Source organism: Dendropsophus ebraccatus, chromosome 14 (assembly GCF_027789765.1).
Source record: "Dendropsophus ebraccatus isolate aDenEbr1 chromosome 14, aDenEbr1.pat, whole genome shotgun sequence".
In the NCBI taxonomy this organism is placed as follows: Eukaryota; Metazoa; Chordata; class Amphibia; order Anura; family Hylidae; genus Dendropsophus; species Dendropsophus ebraccatus.
The window spans coordinates 28,675,885-28,694,321 of NC_091467.1; the positions used below are offsets into that span (position 1 = coordinate 28,675,885).

At 45.3% G+C, this 18,437-nt stretch overlaps 1 protein-coding gene across 4 annotated transcripts in view; it reads left to right on the top strand.

Moving 5' to 3' along the window:
• The window catches only part of HDAC5 (histone deacetylase 5), a 74,138-nt gene that overhangs the window by 2,576 nt on the left and 53,125 nt on the right, over window positions 1-18,437 (top strand). For 2 of the 4 annotated variants that reach the window (XM_069952538.1, XM_069952542.1), the window contains exon 1: window positions 12,137-12,504. The exons of 1 other annotated variant lie outside the window; for it this stretch is intronic. The gene's annotated coding sequence lies outside the window, so the exon portion shown is untranslated. Of the gene's footprint in view, window positions 1-2,410; window positions 2,542-12,136; window positions 12,505-18,437 lie in introns of those variants that run through there. One more of the 4 variants, XM_069952539.1, reaches the window with a different exon arrangement.

Here is an 18,437-nt window from a genome sequence, read left to right on the forward strand (position 1 = left end):
AGAAGCAGGGGGGAGAGAAACATGGGGATGGGGGAGAAGCAGGGGGGAGAGAAACATGGGGATGGGGGAGAAGCAGGGGGGAGAAAAACATGGGGATGGGGGAGAGAAACAGGGATATCCCTTTTGTGTTTATCGAAACAGGCCCAGGTTTCACACTGAGTGAGTATAAATACATTTAGAATCTATATTATTAACTATATGTATAATATGTACTGTTTTAGTGTCATTTTGTGCCATTTTGGTTGGTGGTGTGCCCCGGGATTTTTTAAGTATAAAAAGTATGCCGTTTTCAATAACCTTTGTAAAAAAAAGTTTATTTGCATTAATTTTAATGGTCCAAAGAATGTCAAGCAAAATGGTCGGCCCTCGCACATGTTCACTTCATCAAATTTGGCACTCTTCGAAAAAAGTTTGGACATGCCTGCTCTAGCAGAATCCACCCAAAGAATGAACCTGTTCATTCTTTGTGCGGAACGTGGATTCTGGACAGAATTCCGGATGGAAATTTCCACTGTGTGCACAGAAAGGCCCCGTTCACACTGAGCAAGAACAGTGGAATTCCGAGGGCGCACGCGCCTTCTCATTCACTCAAAGCAGGACACTGAGCACGGCAGAATTCTGCGGTTCTTGCTCAGTGTGAACGGGGCCATAGACAGAATTCCCATTTTGCTCTATAGAAAGGAGCAATGTTGCATTTGAGGGTACCTTTACACGTACCGGATCCGCAACAGAATTCACGCTGCGAGTTTGCGAGTGGAATTTTCATTCCACTGTGGATCTTTAACCCCCCGCATCCCGCAGCCCTGGCCTGAAGCATACATTACCTTCTTGGCGCCACGGCTGTGTGAAACTCCCGACTCCCCTCACTCCTCATCAGCCAATCAGTGCTGCCGTGCACTGATTGGCTGATAGGGAGCCGGGAGCTTTACACAGCCGCGGCGCAGAGCAGGTAATATATGCTTCGGGACGGGGCTGCGGGCGGCGGGATGCGGGGGTTAAAGGGGCCGGGTCTCATACATATTGCCATGAAAATTCTGCTGCATGTATGTGACCCATTCAGCTTCACACTACCAGGATCCGCACTGCAAACTCTCATTGTGAAATCCGCTGCGGATCTGGTACGTGTAAAGCTCCCTTAAATGGGCGTATTTTGAGGCGGAATCCACGAGAATTCCTCAGTGTGCACATACCCTTACAGAATACCTGTCACTGAAAACCACTTTTGACATTTCATTAGACATGTCAATTGTTATTGATTCCACCAGGTCTCACTGCTGACACCTGATCTGATCAGGAAATATAGCCAGGGAGAGAGCGCAGCAGCGCAATCCACTCCCGTGCTGTCTACTGTGACTGTGAGAGTAGTCTCAGAGAGAGCAGCATCGGAGATATGGCCGGGGAGTGACTGTTCAGGATGCCGTGGGCTTTTCCTGGCTGTATCTCCTGATCAGAGCAGGTGTCAGCAGTGAGACCTGGTGGGATAAATAACTTTCTAATGATATGTCACAAGTTATTTTTAGTGACAGGTACTCTTTATGGCCTACCCACAACCCACAGATGCTGGTTCAAAAGCCTCAGCAAAAGAAGCCTGTACATGTAAGCTATTGTTCCCTGTTATCAGTCATTTCGAGGCTGGGATTACAGGAAGTACAATACGTGAGAACTAGAAATTCAATCGTTCGGCATTCGATTACTGGTTGGAAGCAGCCCTAGAGAGTCTGGGAAAACATGGCTACAGCCTATGGCAAGTGCTGCATCCAACTTCTTCAGCCATAGGTATTCAAATGCCAAATGATCGGACTCAAGCATGCCCAGGTTGCACTCATCTCTAGTGAAAACCTATTTCACATATCTCCATTTCTAAGGGTCCATTTACATAGAAATATTATCTGACAGATTATCTGCCAAAGATTTGAAGCCACAGCCAGGAACAGACTATAAACAGAGATCGGGTCATAAAGGAAAGCCTGAGATTTCTCCTCTTTTCAAATCCATTCCTGGCTTTGGCTTTAAATCTTTGGCAGATAATCTGTCAGATAATCTTTCTGTGTAAATGGACCCTAAGAAACTTCAGTACCAATGACATATTAGCCATTTAGATGCAGAAGCATCCAACTTTAAAGGGCTATTCCACCCATAGACATTTATTTTGGATCCATAAAACACTCCTGCCCTGATTTTTCTAGGATGATCTAGTTATTTTTTTCATCTCTGGATGTCCAGAATGCTTTTTTTTCCTAGAATTCGTAGCGCAGGCTTCGTGGATTAGTAGGATTAGTGGTAGCATTAACCTGCCTGTATGGTTACAGTGCGTGAGGATAATCTCTTTGTGGGACAGTTATAATACGACTCATGAACAGATGTAACACGCATGGGAAACAATGGCTGTACTTATTATAGAATATCTCAGGTTCTAGGCTATACAGAGACCACCTGGACCACTGGCGGGTTATCTGCACTGAACTAAGGTCAACAAGGATCTAAGGATCTGAAGAGCAGACAAAGAAGAACTGACATCGATTCAGCAAAGAAACCATGCAGGTAGTCTGGACGTGGATCTGCAAACCTTTAAATTTATACAGATTTTTAAGCTCCGGATATGATGAGTGTTCCCTGACAGCAAACAGAGATCTTAAAAATCTTAAAAAATATTCTTATCTACAACAATTAGCGTGTCACAGAGTCGTGTGAAAAGATTTGCTCTGTCGGAGTCTTGAGTGTTCAGACCCCCAACAATCTAGATATAGCTGGGAGAAACGCTCAGCACTTCTTCTTTCTGTTATCTCTGTCTCTCTGCACCCAACAAGCTCTATTAAAAGTGGAGCGAGACAAAGATGGAAGCCAGAAGGAGAAGCGCTTAGCTGTGTGCTTCTCCCAGCTAAATCTAGAGATTAGTGGGTATCTGAAAGCTCAAACCCCAACTGATCAAAACTTTTGGCATGTGTCTCTGACAAGTGAAAGTTATTTTATAGTAATAATGATCTGAACAACACCCTTTAGGGGTAGCTTTTCTTGCAAGTCAGTGTTTGACTCCATTAAAGGAGAAGTCCGGGGAAATTTTTTTATTAAAATATTGTATTGCCCCCCTAAAGTTATACAAATCCCCAATATACACTTATTATGGGAAATGCTTATAAAGTGCTTTTTCCCTGCACTTACTACTGCATCAAGGCTTCACTTCCTGGATAAAGTGGTGATGTCACTTCCTGGATAAAATGGTGATGTCACCCTCTGACTCCCAGAGCTGTGCGGGCTGTGGCTGCTGGAGAGGATGATGGCAGGGGGATGCTCAGTGTCCCTCCAGTGCCCTGTGTCCTTCAGTGTCCCCCGGCACTGGAGGGACTCCAGCATCCCTCTGCCATCATCCTCTCCAGCAGCCACAGCCCACACAGCTCTGGGAGTCGGGTCGTGACATCACCATTTTATCCAGGAAGTGAAGCTTTGATGCGCAGGGAAAAAAACACTTTGGGCCACATGTATCATCCGGCGAACGGATGATTTTCGGCGGAAAGTGCAGATTTGCGTATTTTTTTATTCGTAAATTGCCGATTTGCGAATATAATAGTCGCAAATCGGCACTTTCCGCCGAGTACGCCAGGGGGCGGAAAGGGGGCGTGTAGTGGGCGGAATGGAGGGCGCGGACTCAGAGTCCGCGCGATTTACCATCCGTTCCGCCCAAATGTACGCCGAAAACCTACTCCAGTCCTCAGCTGGCGTAGGTTTTCGGCGGTGCGCACCGGCGCGCACAGGATTTATGTAGAGGCAGTCCGCCTCTACATAAATCTCCGTAGCGCCGGAGCTGCGGGGGCATTTATAAGTCCGGCGTAAAAAATGCCGGACTTAATAAATGCCACCCTTTATGTGCATTTCCCGTAATGCATGTATATTGGGGATTTGTATGACTTTTGGGGGGCAATACACTATTTTAATAAAAATTTTCCCTGGACTTCTCCTTTAAGAAGCTTTAGGACTTTAAAGTGGTTGTTTCCCCAAAATTCAAATAAACTGGTGCCAGAAATTTGTAACTGTCCAGAGCAGTAGCAAATCTACATAAGAAACCTTTACTGCTCTCCAGACTGGAAAGAATACCACTTCCTGCAGGACTTAAATCTGCTGATAAGTACTGGAAGAGATTGAGATTTTTTTTTATAGAAATAAATTACAAATCTCTGGCACTTTATGGCACCAGTTGATTTGAAAGGAAAAAAAAAACTGATGAACAACCCCTTTAAGGGAGATTTGAAGGTTTATTCTCATTTGGGCATGTTATCCACTATCCAAAGAATAGGGGATAAACTGATCAGTGCGGGAAAACCTGGTCTCCCACTGATCCTGAAAATGAGGTGCAATCTACAGACCTATCTACAGACAACAGCCTTCAGGGTTCTTGCCTCTTGTGACAGCAGGGTGCTGGCTGGCTGCAGGGAGCCCTTTTGCCATGGTATCAAAGGTGGCATCAGAGAGCTGCTGGCATATGCTTCTTCCCAAAATGCCCAGTTGAGCATGAATGGCCTGTAAGTCTCCTTAAGGAGATACATTACCCCCTTTCTTTTTTCCTATTGCTATTCCAGGAAAGTGATGGTATATCATCAGGATAGACTTAAAGGGGTTTCTTCACCAACAATATATTTGAATGAAGAGGTGGTTATAAAAGTGACGGAAGTTATGGAAACAGGGAGTGAGGGGGGTTGTGTATTGAACAGCTGGGGGAAAACGTGAGTGATGTTGTCATCATTCACATGAAGGTTTTTGCATAATAGAGGATGCAGACCTTTCTCCTGGCAGCGTTCTCTGTAGATTGTATGGCATTTAATAGTCTGACATAAGATGCCATCATAAGCCCCCTCTCCAGATGCAGGGTGAGAGCCGATCCCTGTGCTATGAGTCAGACTGCGCCGTGAGTCACCGCCAAACTAGCGTCAAGACCTCTGCTCAGGACATGAGGAGAATGTGTAATGCACCGCCCATTGTGTCTGTGCGCAGACTGCAGCTTCACATGTCTTCTTCTCACCATCACACACATTTCCCAATGGAGAACGGAAGTGATAGTGATCCTATGAGGCTGCGGGGTCCCCAGGAAATTAGGGGATTGCTGAAGAGCAGTGGGTTTCCAGATGTTGCAAAACTACAACTCCCATTATACCTTGACAGTCTGAATGTTCAGTGTTCTCTAACAGTGGCTTTCCAGCTGCTGCAAAACTACAACTCCCAACATGTCATGAAAGCCTGACTACACAAAATCAGTGTTATTAACTTGTGGCTTTTCAGCTGTTGCATAACTACAACTCACATCATGCTCTGCCAGCCTGACAAACTAAAATTAGTGTTCTGCAACCTCTGTCTTCTCGACTGTTGCAAAATTTCAACTCCCATCATGCTCTGACAGCCTGAAAACACAATCAGTTTTCACTAACTTATCTTTGTTACAAAACTACAACCCCCACCATGCCTTGACAGCCTGACAACACAGAATCCACGTGCCCGACCTGTTGCCCTCCAGATGTTCTAAAACTACAACTCCCATCATGCTTTGTGTTTTCACTGTTCTCTAACAGTGGCTCTCCAGCTGTTGCAAAGTCATAATTCCCATCATAGCTTGATAATACATAATCAGTGATCTCCAATCTGCGGCTCTCCAGCTGTTGCAAAACTACAGCTCCCATCGTGCTCCAAAATTCTGACGACACAGAAATGCTGTTCTCCAACATTTTGCTTTCCAACTGTTGCAAAACTACAACTCTCATCCTACCCTGACGTTTTGACAACCCAGAATCAGTGTTTTCCAACCTGTGGCTATTGCACAACTACAACTCCCATAGCTGTCAGGTATCGTGGTTGTTGTAAATTTGCACTAGCTAGGACGATGATGATGATGATGATGGGGGATCACTACTGTAGGGGCTGTCTCAATGGAGGATACCCCCTAGTAAAACGCTTAAATATAACCTCATTGACACACTGGCCAACCTTGGGGCTCAGGTTCTGACATAATGGCGGCCATTACACTGCCATCACACTGCACCAGTGGCGTAGCTACCAGGGTCGCAGCGGTCGCCGCTGCGACCCGGGCCGCTACGAGGGGGGGCCCGCGAGGGCCCCCCCTTGCCACTGCACTGCTCCCCCCTTAAATTACTCTTGTGACCGCAAGCATTGATTTGCTTGCGGTCACAAGAGCGGGCTCGTCCGGGCCCCCGGCTGATGTGTGGCTGCCGGGGGTGTCCCGTCCTATCCCCGGCAGCGCGGCGCATCAGTGAGCTGCCTGGGGCCCTGACTTCCGGCACAGGAAGCGCACGTCAGAGACGCTTCCTGTGTCAGAAGTCCCAGCCCCGGCGTACAGGGAGCTCACTGATGCGCCGCGCTGCCGGGGATAGGACGGGACACCCCCGGCAGCCGCGCATCAGCCGGGGACAGCACCTGAAGAAGAGGATCGCCGGGGGAGCGGGTTTTCAGGTGAGTTTGTGTGTTTGTTTGTTTTTAAATACTGCTTAGCATAGAGGAAAGGGATCTATAATGGGGGGAAGAGAAGGGGGGGCATCTATAATGGGGGGAGAAGAGGGGCCATCTTCAAGGGGGGGGAGAGGGGGCCATCTATAAGGGGAGGGGGTATCTATAAGGGGGGGAGAAGAGGGGGCCATCTTCAAGGGGGGGAGAGGGGGCCATCTATAAGGGGAGGGGGTATCTATAAGGGGGGGAGAAGAGGGGGCCATCTTCAAGGGGGGGGGTAGAGGGGTCATCTATAAGGGGAGGGGGTCATCTATAAGGGGAGGGGGGGATCTATAATGGGGGGGGAGAGGGGGCATCTATAATGGGGGTAGAGGGGGTCATCTATAAGGGAAGGGGGGTGCAACATGCAGTGGGGGCCATCTATATATACTATAAGGGGGTCACATAGAGTCAGGGCTACCCACCAAATGAGGGTGTAAAGGGGACAGTACAGATGTGCAGCTTGTATAGAGATGAGGATAGTGTCAGTGTGAGGAGACTAATATGTCTGTCTGGCAGATTCTGTGGATTCGTGGCTCGGAGAAGTGCTCATAACGGCCCAGGACAGATGGAGAAGAAGATGAAAAGGAAAGAACTCCGATCAGAGAAGACGTCCCCTGTGAGTCACCTGATATATCTGCGCTGTAATTTATATGGTGTATACAACCTGTGTGGAGCTGCTTCCACCTCTATTTGCCTGGATGAGGTGATAGTGATCTGTGTACAGTGGATCTTATTCAGTAGCAGAGGTGGTGTTAGTCGGTATGTGGCGGTGTTAGTCGGTATGTGGCGGTGTTAGTCGGTATGTGGCGGTGTTAGTCAGTATGTGGTGGTAATATTTGTTACTTGTTATCCGATACTGTGTTTTATTGGTCTCAGTATACTGGTTTTGGTCAGTAACAATGTGGTGGTGATGGTAGTGGTTGTGGTGTGGCGTTAATATTTGCCCCTTGTATACTTGTATTATTGGCAATATTGGTCTCAGTATACAGTAACAGTATGGCGGTAATATATATGGTGATAATATTTTCACTTCCTATATGCTGGTGTTATTGGTAATATCTGTCTTGGAGTGTATATATATATATATATATATATATATATATATATATACATACACACACATACACCTACCAGTAGCATCACTTGGTCGTGAAAGGGGGAGGGCCCAAGTTGACCTCTCGCACCAGGGCCCAGGAAACATTAGCTACGCCCCTGCACTGCACTATAGTATAGACTACGTTAGCTTGGTGCCACGATGAGATGTGCCAGCATCACAGCCCACGGCATATGTGGCATCTTATCAGAGGATAAATAAAGCCCCCTTGTCGCACTAACACATCCTATGATACCATACGGCGCTGCCTGCTGGGATCTGCCGCCTCACCACGCGGCACGGATTAGGTTGTAAAAAAAAAAAAAAGGATTTCAAGTTGGCAGCGACTCTATTCAGTGAGATCTCCCCCTTGGAGGCTCAACCCCTCCGCTCTCCTTCTTTCTCACATTCCCTCCTTTTCCAGCAGGACTGGGCGTTTCATGAGAGAGAGAAAAATACTGTTCTGGTTGCCATGGTAACCAGCTCTCGGACTCAGCAAGTTCCCAGAACCTTCTGCGGTGGGATAGACAAGAGTGTGAGTGAAAATAGTATAAAAGGAAAGAGAAAAAAAAAAATCTATTAAAAAAAAAAAAAAATCAAGGTTTTCTTTATATGTTCGGATGTGGTTTTATACTATAGATTCTTGTATTGTATAAAAGAATACATTGGCACAAGATTTGCTTTTGATGGCGGCTTGTGAATGACTGTATTCAGGAGATTTAAAGGGGATCTGACTGTATTGTAGGTAGAGCGGCTGAAGGCAATTGCAGGGGAACGCCTGTCATCAAATTGTGGTCATGAGCAACGTAATAGTGCGTTTACACAGAGAGATTTATCTGACAGATTTCTGAAGCCAAAGCCAGGAACAGATTATAAACAGGGTGCAGGTCATAAAGGAAAGACTGAGATTCCCTGTCTTTTCAAGTTCATTCCTGACTTTGGCTTCCAAAATTGGTCAGATAAATCTGCCTGTGTAAACACACCATAACCCTTTGTCATCAGCAAAGCAAACTGAGGACATGGGTAGCACAAATCCTAGTCATCGTCATGGTTATGGGGAATGTAAATTGTTGTCATAGGCACCACAAATCACATGTTCAATATTCCAATTAGAAGGTCCCCTTTAAATGGTGCCTTGAAAGTAGGGGTGGGTCATGCACTTGTGGAGACCCTCACGCTCCAAAATTCCCAAAGACCAACACCTGGAGGGTGACAACAGACTGTTACAGAAGGGTGAGTTTACTGTAGATAAAGGCTTGCCAGCTTGTGGCTCTGCCCAACTCTTAGTGCCCACCTCTGCATTGGCATTAAAAGGGTTATCCAGCGCTACAAAAACATGGCCACTTTTCCCCCTCTCTTGTCTCCAGATTGGGTTGGGTTTCAAACTCAGTTCCATTGTAAATGGAGCTTAATTGCAAACCACACCTGACCTGGAGACAAGAGAGGGGGAAAAGTTGGCCTTGTTTTTGTAGCACAGGATAACCCCTTTAAGGATGTTTGACCTGCCTACAGTTATCATCCTTCAGTCAGGCAGCTTCTGGGGTACCCCCCCCCCCTGTCCTAAAAAGCTCTCTTGGTCCCACTGTAAGGAAAATGTTATAATAGTGAAATCCATTTGATTTAATACCACTCAAAGGGGGTGTCTTGAATGTAATCTGCACTGTAATGGTCTGACTTCTTGGACCCCCACTAATCATTTGCTCCTCTTCATGCTTGGCCACCACTCTTTTCACTTACTTTAGGGCGGACATAGTGGAAATCCTTTAAATACTCACAGGCTCGTCCAGAATAAAATGTATTTTCATATACCCTATGAATGAATGCTGGTTAATAGAGGAATGTCCTCTACTTATCTTGTCCTACAGTATACAGACTGGGTGAATGGACACTGTGTAATACTTAATTCCTCCTGGGGTGGCGCTGCAGGGAAACTTTTTGCAACAGATCACTGAGGTTTTCAATAGTGGCTGTCAAAGGGTATGTGTTATATGGACAACGGTGACCACACAGTGGATCTGAGACTGCCTGTACATCCATAATGTGAACCTGTAGGGATTCTGTGTCGCCATATAGAGTCTGGGTACCTGGTCTAAGGATTCTATGCCAACATATAGGGTCTGGGTACCTAGCCTTAGGATTCTGTGTAACCATATAGGGTCTGGGTACCTAGCCTTAGGATTCTGTGTAACCATATAGGGTCTGGGTACCTAGTCTTAGGATTCTAAGTAACCATATAGGGTCTGGGTACCTGATCTTAGGATTCTGTATAACCATATAGGGTCTGGGTACCTAGCCTTAGGATTCTGTGTAACCATATAGGGTCTGGGTACCTAGCCTTAGGATTCTAAGTAACCATATAGGGTCTGGGTACCTAGCCTTAGGATTCTAAGTAACCATATAGGGTCTGGGTACCTAGCCTTAGGATTCTGTGTAACCATATAGGGTCTGGGTACCTAGCCTTAGGATTCTGTGTAACCATATAGGGTCTGGGTACCTAGCCTTAGGATTCTAAGTAACCATATAGGGTCTGGATACCTGATCTTAGGATTCTAAGTAACCATATAGGGTCTGGGTACCTAGCCTTAGGATTCTAAGTAACCATATAGGGTCTGGATACCTGATCTTAGGATTCTGTATAACCATATAGGGTCTGGGTACCTAGCCTTAGGATTCTAAGTAACCATATAGGGTCTGGGTACCTAGCCTTAGGATTCTGTGTAACCATATAGGATATGGGTACCTGATTTTAGGATTATGTGTCATCATATAGGGTCTGGGTACCTAGCCTTAGGATTCTAAGTAACCATATAGGGTCTGGATACCTGATCTTAGGATTCTGTATAACCATATAGGGTCTGGGTACCTAGCCTTAGGATTCTAAGTAACCATATAGGGTCTGGGTACCTAGCCTTAGGATTCTAAGTAACCATATAGGGTCTGGGTACCTAGCCTTAGGATTCTGTGTAACCATATAGGGTCTGGGTACCTAGCCTTAGGATTCTGTGTAACCATATAGGGTCTGGGTACCTAGCCTTAGGATTCTGTGTCACCATATAGGATATGGGTACCTGGTATTAGGATCCAGTGTTACCATATAGGATATGGGTACCTGATTTTAGGATTATGTGTCATCATATAGGGTCTGGGTACCTAGCCTTAGGATTCTGTGTCACCATATAGGATATGGGTACCTGGTATTAGGATCCAGTGTTACCATATAGGATATGGGTACCTGATATTAGGATTATGTGTCACCATATAGGGTATGGGTACCTGGTATTAGGATCCAGTGTTACCATATAGGATATGGGTACCTGATATTAGGATTATGTGTCACCATATAGGGTATGGGTACCTGGTATTAGGATCCAGTGTTACCATATAGGATATGGGTACCTGATATTAGGATTCTGTGTCACCATATAGGATATGGGTACCTGGTATTAGGATCCAGTGTTACCATATAGGATATGGGTACCTGATATTAGGATTATGTGTCACCATATAGGGTCTGGGTACCTGTTTTTTCACCCTCAAAGCGAAACTACCATTACGTCTACAAGCTCATCCGCAGCTGTTTATGGCCCCCTGTAACCTCCTACTATGCGGGCATAGGTCATGGATCTTACAGAAAGGAGAGGGTTGCTGCAGGTCATGGTTCCCTAAGCTGCTGCCCTCCATCTGTTGCAAGCCTCCAACTCCCATCATGTGTGTCATTACTCCACCTCTTGCATTACTACAATTCCTATCCTGGTTTACCATACATCTTCCTTAATCTGTGGCTCTCCGGCTGTGGCAAATCTACAACTCCCATCATGCCCTGGCATCACATAATCTTTATCACAAAGCCTGTGATCCTCAATTTGCGGCAAAACTACAACTCCCATCATGCCCTGGCATCACATAATCATTATCACAAAGCCTATGATCCTCCATCTGTGGCAAAACTACAACTCCCATCATGCCTTGACAGCGCAGCATTCCTGTTCTTCAACCTGTGGCCTTCCAGCTGTTGCATCACTACAACACCCATCTCAGCCTGGTAACTTCCGTCATGCCCTTACGTCGAAGAACTTGCAGAACTACGACTCCCATCAGGCACTGACCTGACAAACCCAATGCTCTGCAACCTCAGTCTCTCCATTTGTTTTAGAACTCCAACTGCCAGCCTGTGCTGACATCACAGGAGCATGATGGAAGTTGTAGTTTTGCAACTGCTGGATACCCACCGGTTGGGGATCACAAGTATACGGCTTGCAGTTTCAGTATATTCTTTAACCCAAAATAATTTATTATAAAAAAATAAATAAATAAAGCAAACACTAGTAAAGCAATAATTATAATCACATCACAAAATACTGCAAGATTTTAACATAAAAGGAGATCACACAGGGCATACTACACGAGGGTAGCAGATTTTTACATGTAGCGGCCCCTTTAAAGGGATGAAGGCTTTTTATTCATTTGGCCACGCCCCTTCATTTGCAAGCCACACCCGCTCACTGACAGAATCTATTTTTAGGCCCATCGAGTCACGTGACTGGGGGGTGACGTCACTGAATGTTGTTGTTGGTGGAGAGACTGCAAAGAAGGGGAAGGGAGAGAGAGAAAGAGACAGCCGGAGAAAAAGAGAGAGACGGCGAGTAAGTGAGTGGGCAATGAGGATGAGGATGGAAGAGGAGGCAGTCTGAGAGTGGGGAGCTGCTGCCAGGCTACATGACAGCCTGATGGAAGGTGACTATGGACACTCCCTCTAAGGAGACAGCAGAGGAGACAGGAGAGACAGCCATCCTCTCTGAGTGATACCGGAGCAGCTGTCCAGCCTAGAGACATCCCACTGAATGAGAAAGACGCCGAGCCATTGAGAGAGACTGCCAGCTGCTGCCTGAGACATCACCTCACCTCAGTGCTGGGAGAGAGCGCAGGTTGGTGACACCTGTTATAGAGAGATCTGTTCCCATCATCATCATCATCATCATGTTGTAACATTGTTTCTTCTTGGTATTAATATTGTTACTATGATTTGTTATTCTTGGCTGGTTGTATCAGTGCTGATCCCTGAGGATCAGGTAACGCTCCGCTATAGGGACCACATATATTGAGGCGCCTTCTCTGGGACCCTGAAAATTGAACGGTAACACCTCCAGAAGCAGAATTAATGTTGATATCAATGGACGCCTGAGGTCCGTCCATTTAATCTTTGGTCAATATAGGGGGTCCCAGTCAAGGACCCCCTACATTTCTTCATCCCCTTTAAACCACTTATCAGTCCTGTAGGCTTTTGCTCCTATTAGCATTTGGTTGGTTTGCTGAAAGCGAATGCCCTATGGCGGTGTTCTTGCAACCTGTGGCTTTCCAGCTGCTGCAAAACTACAACTCCCAGCATGCCCGGACAGCCGCTTGGAGTTGTAGTTTTGCAGCAGTTGGGCGGCCACAGATTGTCCTACCACCAATATCTATCAGCATTTCCATATTTTTCATTGAGATCACCTGCTATACCCCAGCAACTCATATTCATAGATGGCACAAAAAAATGAATGATTTGCATGACTCCGCCCACTATCCCTAAATAGGGAACGCTTCCCGTTATTGGAAGGGATAACGTAAGGTAAAGATGCACTCGCGGCCCATTGGCAGCCACACCAATGATGTCAGGGGCATGATGGGTGTTGTAGTCATGTAAAATCTAGAGAGCCGCAGGTTGCGGAACAATTCTTCTGTGGTTACATGGCATGATGGGAGTTGTAGTTTTATAGTAGCTGAAAAAGCTACAGGTCCCATAACCCTTATTCTGTGATGTCAGACCACGATGGGGGTTGTAGCTTTGCAACAGCTGGAGAGCTTCAGTTTGGGACACGCTGAATTCATGATGTCAGATCATGATGGGTGTTGTAGTTTTTCTACAACTGGAGTGAGACAGGTGGCAGAGCCTGTATTCTGTGATCTCAGACCACAATGGGGGTTGTAGCTATGGAACAGCTGGAGAGCTTCGGTTTGGAAAACGTGTTAGATCATGATAGGTATTGTAGTTTTTCTAAAGCTGGAGGGACACAGGTGGCAGAACACTGATTCTGTGATGTCAGGGCATGATGAGAGTTGTAGTTTTCCAACATCTAGAGAGCTGCCGTTTGTTAAACACTGCTTCTACGGCAGGGGTAGGGAACCTTGGCTCCCGAGCTGTTTAAAAACTACAACTCCCATTATGCCTGGACATCCAAAGCTAAAGCTTTGGCTATCCAGGCATGGTGGGAGTTGTAGTTTTGCAACAGCTGGAGAGCCAAGGTTCCCTACCCCTGTTCTTCTGTGTCAGACCATGATAGGAGTTGTAGTTTTTCAACAGCTGGAGAGCCACAGGTTGAGGAAGACTGTCCTATATTTAATACTGTATCTGTCAGCATAAGGCATTGTGGTCGCATTCGTCCTAGCCCCCCTATGGTTTCTATATTTTTCATTGAGGAAGCCTAAAACAGTCGCTATATACCATTCATAGATGCGTGACTCCGCCCACTATCTCTAAACAGGGAATAGTCCCCATTTTTGGGAGCAATGACAGGTAAGATCATGATGGATTCGCAGACCCATAGATCACAACCTTGCTTGTTATCCTGTCTGATTCCGGACGATTAGCCCTGGATTTAGTGTCTGTAGCAAAGAGCTGGGAAGGATAGGGTTAAAGAAGTTACATATGGGGTAAGGTGGGCATCGGAGGGGTTAATGCCACTTTGGTGACGCGGATGTGAGTGTTTTGTTCTTTCGCTAATCCTAATATAAAAGGGGATTTATAGGGTTCAGCACTTGTCGGGTTATTTTTGGGAGAAGATATCTGCAGTTCTTTCCAGGAATCGGAGTAGGGATGATGGGGATTATTTCTGCGGATTTCCAGATAATAGTTATGTTTGTGTTAATGTACATTGTGATGTATTGTCATTGGTTTTTATGCTGGTTGTAGATGGAAACCATCAGTAAGCTGCTGTTGATGGGGTTTAGAGTCGGATTGGTTCATAGGCTCTTCTCACACCACTATATAAGTATAGCCTATGTATGATGGATACATAGTGTGGTTAGGGCACTCAAGGTACTAAGTAAAGCTTATGTAAGATCCATCAACAGCCACTAACCAGCTTGCTGATAGCTTCCTAATAAAGGGAATAGACCAGTGTTCGCAGCCAATGTTAATCAAAACTGAGTAGATCAGCGATTTGATTATCTGCAGTGTAGAAAACATTTCATGATTGTATATAAGAATCATCAATGAGCTGCTGTTGACGGATCTGTTATTCCTAGTTTGTGCCTGTTTATAGGTTTCACAATAATGTAGTAGGTTCTGTTACTCAAAGCTGACATTCCTGGGGGATTAGGGACACAGCCATTTTTTAATGGATCAAAACAGATGGCGAGCCATCAATCTGTCCATCAAGAGAAACAGGAATCTGATGGATCGAACCAGATACAAACTTTGGAACACAGCCTTAGGCTGTGTTCACACAGTGGGGGAGATTTATCAAACATGGCGTAAAGTGAAACTGGCTCAGTTGCCCCTAGCAACCAATCAGATTCCACCTTTCATTTTCCAAAGAGTCTGTGAGGGATGAAAGGTGGAATCTGATTGGTTGCTAGGGGCAACTGAGCCAGTTTCACTTTACGCCATGTTTGATAAATCTCCCCAAGTGTGTTTTTTAAGATAAGAACTGCCGTAGTTGGCGATTAAAACAATGGCTGTTCCTGCCTTAAAATAAGGCACTGCATTAAACTCTATGGGAAGAACGGCCGTTGTTCACACACTGTATTAAACAACGGCTTATCAACTTGTCAATAATTTGTGGCCGCTAATGCAGGAACAATGGCCATTGTTCCCCCTCTGTTCACACAATGTATTGAACAACGGCCGTTGTTCACTGCGGCCACTAATGCAGGTACAATGGCCGTTGTGCCTGCTCTGTTCACACAATGTATGGCCATTTTGACGGCTACACATTGCATGGACTTCAATGGTCAATTGGATTGCAGGCACATCCAAAGGAGCCAATCCAAATAAAATCATTCATGTTCCTGTGGCCGATATTGTAATATGGGCCGCAGGACCATGTCAGACAGCGGCCGTTGTTTATATATAATGTGAACATAGTCTAAGGCTATGTTTACTCAATGTATTTTTTATGACAAGAACGGCCATTGTTTGCAATTAAAACAAGGGCCGTTCTGGTCATAGAGAAATATGTTGCATTGAAGTCAATGCAAGCAGCGGCCATTGTTTACACAGTGTATTGAATAACGGCCGTTGTTTGGTGCGGCTGTGGAAATAATTGACATGTCAATTATTTCCGGCCATTGTGCATTGAAATCAATGCAATTTGTAATGCAAAAACGGCCGTTGTTTGACATTTACTGTACCGTGTGTGAACAGAGCCTAATTGTGAACTAAGTATTTGATATCCGCTTTGTTTCAGTCATTCACTATTTTTAATATGCCTGGTTGCTGTCTGTGAATGGAGACCTTCCTGCTTGTCCCCAGTGACTACAGATACATGGCGTGTTAGGCCCTGTTCACATGTGTTGGATATGATGTGGATTTTAGTGCAGATTTTAGCATGTAGGTCTGCATCCTTTGCTTGTGAATGTTTTCTAGGCCCTGTTCACATGCTCTAAAAATGACCCCCATGTACTTTTGGTTGCATGGTAGAAGAAATCTGCAGTATAAATGAGTAACATGCTCCTGATCTCTGTGGTTTCTATGTGAGAAAACAGATTAGTCCCTGTGAATGACAATGGGGACCATCCTTGTGTGGATCCACATAGATATATCTTATGGATGTCCGATTTATTCCTGCTCTTGTGAGCATAGCCTTACAGTGTATTAGATGTCTGTTATATAATATATAAACATATATGTAATGATATAATGACCTGTACATTATGGGAATGGAATCTGTAGAGTTACCATAGCTTTCTAGATAATTCCTTTTACATCTGGAGCTGTATGGATGATGTCATTATTTGTTATTCTGGAGCAGTATGGATGATGTTATTAGTTATTCTGGAGCTGTATGGATGATGTCATTATTAGTTATTCTGGAGCTGTATGGATGATGTTGTCAGGTATTCTGGAGCTGTATCGATGTGCTGTCATGTATTCTGGAGCTGTATGGATGGCGCTGTCAGGTATTGTGGAGCTGTATCGATGTGCTGTCATGTATTCTGGAGCTGTATGGATGGCGCTGTCGGGTATTGTGGAGCTGTATGGATGATGTTATTTGTTATTCTGGAGCTGTATGGATGGCGTTGGCAGATATTCTGGAGCTGTATGGCTGGTGCTGTCATGTATTCTGGAGCTGTATGGATGGTGCTGTCATGTATTCTGGAGCTGTATGGATGGTGCTGTCAGGTATTGTGGAGCTGTATGGATGGCGCTGTCAGGTATTCTGGAGCTGTATGACTGGTGCTGTCAGGTATTCTGGAGGTGTATGGATGGTGCTGTCATGTATTCTGGAGCTGTATGGATGATGCTGTCAGATATTGTGGAGCTGTATGGATGGTGCTGTCGGGTATTGTGGAGCTGTATGGATGGTGCTGACAGGTATTCTGGAGCTGTATGGTTGATGTTGGTAGTTATTCTCGAACTGTGTGGTAGGTGATGTCTGGTATTCTGGAGCTGTATGGATAGTGTTGTTAGTTGTTCTGGAGCTGTACAGATGGGGTTGTCAGGTATTGTTGAACTGTATGGGTGATGATGGTAGTTAATCTGGGCTGTAGGGATAGAGTTGTGAAGTACTCTGGAGCTGTTATTGATAGTGTTGACACAGGCTCTGGAATTGGACTGATGGTTTTGTCAGGTATTGTAAAGCTGTATGGATGATGTAGTTGTTCTTGAGCTGTATGCATGAGACTGTCAGGTATCCTGGAGCTGTAAGGATGGTGTTTTTAGTTATTCTGGAGCTGTACATTTGGTGCTGTCCGGTATTGTGGAGCAGTATGGATGGTGCCGTCAGGTATTGTGGAGCTGTACTGGTGGTGCTGTCAGGTATTCTTGAGCTGTACTAGTGGTGCTGTCAGGTATTCTGGAGCTGTACGGGGGGTGCTGTCAGGTGTTCTGGAGTGGTACAGATGATGATGACGTTGTGGAGATGTATGATGGTTTTGTCAGGTATTGTAAAGCTGTATGGATCATATTGGTAGTTATCCTGAAGCTGTGTGAATGGTGCTGTCAGGTATTCTGGAGCTGTATAGATGGTGTTATTAGGTATTCTGGAGCTGTATAGATGGTGTTATTAGGTATTCTGGAGCTGTATAGATGGTGCAGTGTTGATGATGTTGCCAGGTACTCTGGGTCTGTATTGATGGTGTTGACACATACTCTGGACCTGTTTGGATGGTTTTGTCAGGTACTGTGGAGCCCTGTGGATGTGCCGTCAGGTATTCAGGAGCTGAATGGATGTTGTGGTCAGGTAGTCTGGAGCTGTGTGAATGGTGCTATTAGGTATTCAGGAGCTGCATGGATGGTGTTGTCGAGTACTCTAGACTAGAGCTGTATGGAAAGCATTGTCAAATATTTTGGAACTGTTTTGATGGTTTATGTTAAGCTGGATCAATATTAATAGTGTTGTCAGGTGCTCTGGAGCTGTATTCATGGTTTTATCAGGTATTCGAGAGCTGTATTGTATTAAAGGGGTATTCCCCCAAGAGCAAAAAAAATAAAATGCTCCCAAACCTAACTGGTCTTACTCACCAAGTCCTCCTGAGTATTTTGAGCCATCTCCCGTCTTTCTAGCTGCTGTCGTTCCATAGTTACAAGTTTTTCTAAAAGCCGAACTATATCCAACATGGCGCCAGCCAGAAAACTACATCTCCCATCATGCAATGC